Consider the following 6,000-nt stretch of genomic DNA (forward strand, 5'->3'; position numbering starts at 1 on the left):
GAGATAGCCCACACTCCGTGTTCTCTGTGAGTAAATCTGCTTCCAGCCCACTTCAGCTCACTCTTAAATTCTTTCCTGTGTGAAGCCAAGGGCCCTCACTCAGGACCCCGAGCCAGGGACCCACCTAAGACCTGGCATATAACCATCCTCTTGTGTCCCCTTGTCCTGTAACAAGAGGAGGCCAGACGCTGGGTAGGACTGTCCGCATCCCTGCACCTAGCGGGTTCAGGGCTCCCTGGGAGGGGCAGGCGAGGGGGCGGGGCCGGACCGGACCGAGCTGAGTTTGGCTGCAGGGAAACGCAGGCGTCACACGGGTTCCTGGGCGCTGAGACTGGGGAGTCTGGATCCCCGTACAGAGTGTGCCTGGACTGGACAGCGCTGTGCCTGGGCAGATGCGGGGTGGGGGGGGGGCGGTTAGTTCTGAGCAGAGCCCGAGAGATGCCCCCCCTTTCCCCTCCCCTCCCCTTCCGCTCCTGGGGCTCCCCTGCCCCTCCCCTCCCCACCTGCCTTCTCTCCGGAAATGGAAACTCAGAGCCCTGGGCTCCTCCTCCCGCCCCTCCCCCGCCCAGCCCCACGCAGCCTCCCTCCGCTCCTGCAGAGTTTGGGCCTCCTGCTGCTGCTGCTGCTAAGTCGCTTCAGTCGTGTCCGACTCTGTGCGACCCCATAGACGGCAGCCCACCAGGCTCCGCCGTCCCTAGGATTCTCCAGGCAAGAACACTGGAGTGGGTTGCCATTTCGCTCTCCAATGCATGAAAGTGAAAAAATAAAGTGAAGTCGCTTAGTCGTGTCCGACTCCTAGCGACCCCATGGATTGCAGCCCACCAGGCCCCTCCATCCATGGAATTTTCCAGGCAAGAGTACTAGCCTCCCTCAACACGGGGTAGGGGCAGCAGGAGCCGAAAGGACCGCCAGCCGCCCCCAGCAGGTCCAGCTGCCTCCGAACCCGGTCTTCAAGGGACTCTGCCCTCAAACTCCGAGCAGAGGAAATGCTGGTCTTTGCGGGGTCACAGACACAGAAGGGTAGTGGCTTCAACCCTCTGAGCTGTTTTTGTTTCAAACCTGTTTATTTTTAACTGAAGGAAAATTGCTTCACAATATTGTGCTGGCCTCTACCATACATCAGAGTGAGTCAGCCATAGGTATACATGTGTCCCCTCCCTTTCTTACCTTCCTCCCACCTCCCAGCCATTCCCACCCCACTGAGTTGTTACAGAGCCCCAGTTTGAGTTTTCTGAGTCATATGGCAAATTCCCATTGGTTACCTATTTACACCTGGGACTGTCTATGCTTCCCTCTTAGTCTCTCCATCGGTCCCTGCCTGCCGTGCGTCCACAAGTCTGTTCCATGTCTGTGTCTCCATTGTTGCCTTGTAAATAGGCACTTGAGTACTATCTTTCTAGATTCCATATATGTTAACATACGATATTTGTTTTTCTCTTTCTGACTTACTTTACACAGTGTAATAGGCTCCAGGTTCATCCTTCTCATTAAAACTGACTCAAATGTGTTCCTTTTCATGGCGAGTACTATTCCATTATATATGTGTACCAGTGTCTTTATCTGTTCATCTGATGATGAACATCTAGGTTGCTTCCATGGCCTAGCTATTGTAAATAGTGCTGTGGTGAACTTTGGGGTACACGCGCCTTTTACAATCTTGGTTTCCTCAGGGTATATGACAAGTAGTGGAATTGCTGGGTCATATGGTAATTCTACCTCCCAGTTTTTTGAGGAATCTCCATACTGTCTTCCATAGTGGCTATATCAATTAACATTCCCACCAACATTGCAAAATATACAAGCAGCTCATAAAACTGAATACCAGAAAAACAACCCAATAAAAAAGTGAGAAAAAGACCGAAACAGACATTTCTCTAAAGACATACAGGTGGCTAATACACATATGAAAAGATGCTCAACATTGCTCATTATTAGAGAAATACAAATCAAAACTATAATGATATCACCTCACACTGGTCAGAATGATCATCATCCAAAAATCCACAAACGATAAATGCTGGAGAGGGTATGGAGAAAAGGGAGCCCTCTTGCGCTGTTGGTGAGCTGGTTTTCACATGTGAAAACTGGAGGCAGCTCTCAGGCTACAGGACACCTTAATGCTCAGAGCCTGAAGCCAGTGCTGCCAGGACCCTGGGGGTTGGAGGCGTCTGCTCTTGTCTTTCAATAAAGCTGTTGGCCTAATTGAAAAAAGAAAAAAAAAATCTGGAGGTAGCCACACCCATCTTTTCCCAGGGACAGTTCCAAAAACAAATTTAATCACTCCGTAACTGAGCAGTACTCTGGTAATGTGCCAGCCTCAATCCCCTTCTTTTCAGTTTACACCTGACAAAGACTCCCTCCTGGCCCAAACTCAAACCAGGCTCCTCTGAGCCGCTTCTCAACTGGGCCTTGACATTGACCCCAGTCCTGTCTTCAGTCTCTGTCACCTCATTTTAGCAAAGAATCCACAGCATCAGTTTAGTGAGACTCCTCCCACTCTTGACATCTGATCAAGTTCCACTTTCCACGTCTAAGTCCTCAGTCTGCCATTGGCAAGAACATCCCCACCCTTGATGTTTCCACTCAGGAAGCTTCCATCCTCTGACCCCTCACCCTGTAGTTGGATATAAATCCCCAGCCATCTCTACTATATTAGGAGTTGAGGTCTAGCTCTTGAATAGTCTATCTTGTCAGTTAAACAGCTGTCAGACTACTTTGTCTGTAACAGTCTGGTGCCATGACTTGAAAGAATCCACTGCATCATTGGACCCCATGCCCCTGGGGAGCCTTTGCCTCACTCCTGGCTGGCTGATGGGGGTGGGAGGGGGCCAACAGTGAGTCCATATAGATGGAGAGTTGGTGTTCTGGATGAAGGGCTATCAAAACTGGGTGGAGACAAAGTCTGATTCTCAGGATTCTCTTGAGGCTGGGATAGATCCCAAGGTTTTCTTTGAAAGGTATGGCATTAATTTCCTAGGGACACCATAATAAAATACCACACCCGGGCTGGGTGGCTTAAATAACAGAAATTTATTTTCTTATCGTCCTGGAGCCTAGAAGTCCAAGATCAAGGCATTAGCAGGTTATTTTCTGCTGATGCTTCTCTCCTTGGCCAGCAGATGGCCATGCTGTTCATGTGGTCATACTTCTGTGCCCAACCACCTCTGGTGTCTCTATGTCCTTCCACACTGCCCCTTCTTAGGAGGACATTATTCTGATTCGATTAGGACCCATCCATATGACCTCATTTAACCTTGAATACTTCTTTAAGAACCCTCTGTCCACATAGTCACATTATGAGGTACTGGAGGTTAGGGTTTCCACATATGAATTGAGGGCACCATTGGTTGGACCATGGGAAATCCTCACTGGGGTCTCATTTGGTTTGATTCAGTTCTTTGTTATTTAGGTTGTTCTTTGTTTGTAGACAAGTTGCTGGAATTGTCTTCCCTGGTGCTGTACTTTGATACCTCCATTCTCCATGGAAATTCTCACTCTTTTGTCTTCCTCTGCAGACTCCCACTGGCTACATGGTTGGCCCCTACGGTGCCAAATCAGCCTACTGCACTCCTGTTAGCAAATCCTTCATTAGTAAAAACCTTCACTTTTACTAAGAATGGTTTGAAACCTCAGTGTCCTCATCGGGAAACACAAGGTCTCCCACGGAGCTCCTCCAAGTCTTCTCCCTTCCCATTACCTCCTTTCCCTTCCCTCAGGCTCCTTGAAACCTCTGATACATCCCTCTTCAAACCCTAACGGCCTTTATCCGTTTCTTTGCCTGTTGGATCTTTCCCTTCCCACTCCAGCCCTTAGTTCCTTACAGTCGCTCAAATTTTAGGCTGCCTGTCTCCAGTGGGGGCTCTCAAGAAACCAGGGGCCCTAAAAGCAACCCCCTGCAGCTGAGGAGGTGAAACAGACTGAGTGCTTTATCCCCTCGGAGGGGCTCTGGGGACATCTGGAAGCTGCCTGGGATCTCCCTCAGCAACCTGACCAAAATGTGGCCCATAGCCCCTTAAGACTACATGTCACGCAGAAGAAAATCTTGAAAGTCTCTTCCACAAGCATTGGTGGGAAGCTCTAACCCTCATGGGAAGCAGGTGATCTCACCTCAGATGGTCTCATCTGCCACAAACACAATTCATGTAAAAAATAGAAAGTGGTGACAAGAGCCAATGCTTTTTATAGCCAGTGAAGTCTGCATCCCTGTGTTTATGCCTGATTCATAGCTAGGACTTCAGAATAAAAGCACAGAGATTCTATTTATATCTTCCTGTATGCTTTGGTACATAGTATGCTACGTATAGAGACTTCCCTGGTGGCTCAGACAGTAAAGAACCTGCCTGCAGTGCAGGAGACCGCGGTTTGATCCCTGGGTATACATGTTATTTCCCTACTTCCAGATGATATTATTTATTAAATTACTTTATTAATTAATTTACAAAACTCCACAAAGAAGCTTGCTTTAGTACAATTGACTTAGACATAAATAAATATCAATACTCAGTAGTAGTAGTAGTGTTAGTTGCTCAATTGTGTCCGACTCTTTGCGACCCCATGGACTGTGGCCCGCCAGGCTCCTCTTTCCATGGGATTCTCCAGGCAAGAATACTGGAATGGATTGCCATTCCCTTCTCCAGAGGATCTTTCCGACCCAGGAATCGAACCCGGGTCTCCTGCATTGCAGGCAGATTCTTTACCGTCTGAGATACAGGGAAGATCCAGTCAATACTTACATAAATGAAATATTCCTAAATCTCATAAATATAGAAACTAACCCAAATGCCATTTGAATTCATGTAATTTGAATAAATCTTTGGTAAATAAGACAAGTTTGATATTGTTGGTTTAGCTGAAAAAGAAAAAATAGCTGTGTCATCTGAGTTATCAGAATTAAGGTTCACATGAGCATACATTTTTATTCTATTTAGATTTACTAGTCAAATAAGCTAATGTTGAGGAAGGCATGGCAACACATTCCAGTAGTCTTGCCTGGAGAATCCCCACAGACAGAGGAGCCTGGCCGGCTAAAGTCCATGGGGTTGCAAAAACCTGGACACAATTGAGCGACTAAGCACAGCACAGCACAAGCCAGTGTTGTACCTACTAGATGTTTAAGATTATAAAAATTATAAATTCAACAAATGTACAAAGTAAAGATGTACTAAAAATGAATTACTTGGGCTTCCCTGGTGGCTCAGTGGTAAAGACTCTGCTCACCAATGCAGGAACATGGGTTCGATTCCTGGTCTGGGGAGATCCCACACACCATGGAGCAACTAAGCCTGTGAGCCGCACCTATTGAGCCCATTGGAGCAAAAACTACTGCAGTCCATATGCCTAGAGCCTCTGCTCCACACGAAAGAAGCCACCGGCCTGAGAAGCCTGCACACTGCAACTAGAGGAGCGCCCACTAGGGAAAAGCCCACGCAGCAACAAAGACCCAGCACGGCCAAAACTAAATAAAATTAGTTTTTAAAAATGAATTTCTTGATGTCCATTAGTTCATGTATATCAAATGAAGCAGTAAAACAAAAAATATATATTTTACATTTAACTTTTTTCTGTTTTGGAGACTTTGGAGGTACTTGTCTAACAGGTATATGCTGTAAAAAATGGTTAACAGAAAAATAAATTGAATTGATGGTGAGCTTAGTTTAATATCTTATGATATTTTCATGATTACTCCAATTATATTTGTCAATACCACATGTATTAAGTTGATGTAAATAAAATAAAATTTTATGAATTAACTTTTTCAACAATTATTATGTTTTATAGAATGTCTGCTTTAAAAAGTTTCCAAAATCTTTTCGGCACTTTGGAATTTTAGACTCATGCTGAATTAAGTAATAGATATTCATTACATACTCAGATTATTTTTAAGTAGAAACTGCTGAAATATTAAGGTCTAAGCATATGTTTGCTATACTTTGACTTCTTGCTTTTAAATACTACAGAAGTTATATATATATATATATTATTGTTAATAAATAATTTTTG

At 45.6% G+C, this 6,000-nt stretch overlaps 1 long non-coding RNA gene across 1 annotated transcript in view; it reads left to right on the forward strand.

Moving 5' to 3' along the window:
- The window catches only part of LOC132342168 (uncharacterized), a 54,896-nt gene extending 49,413 nt beyond the window's left edge, over nt 1-5,483 (forward strand). The window contains exon 2 of the long non-coding RNA XR_009490418.1: nt 5,226-5,483. This is a non-coding gene — a long non-coding RNA (uncharacterized lncRNA). The remainder of the gene's footprint in view (nt 1-5,225) is intronic.
- The last annotated feature ends 517 nt before the right edge of the window (nt 5,484-6,000 follow it).

Source organism: Bos taurus, chromosome 14, assembly GCF_002263795.3.
Source record: "Bos taurus isolate L1 Dominette 01449 registration number 42190680 breed Hereford chromosome 14, ARS-UCD2.0, whole genome shotgun sequence".
Classification (NCBI taxonomy): Eukaryota; Metazoa; Chordata; class Mammalia; order Artiodactyla; family Bovidae; genus Bos; species Bos taurus.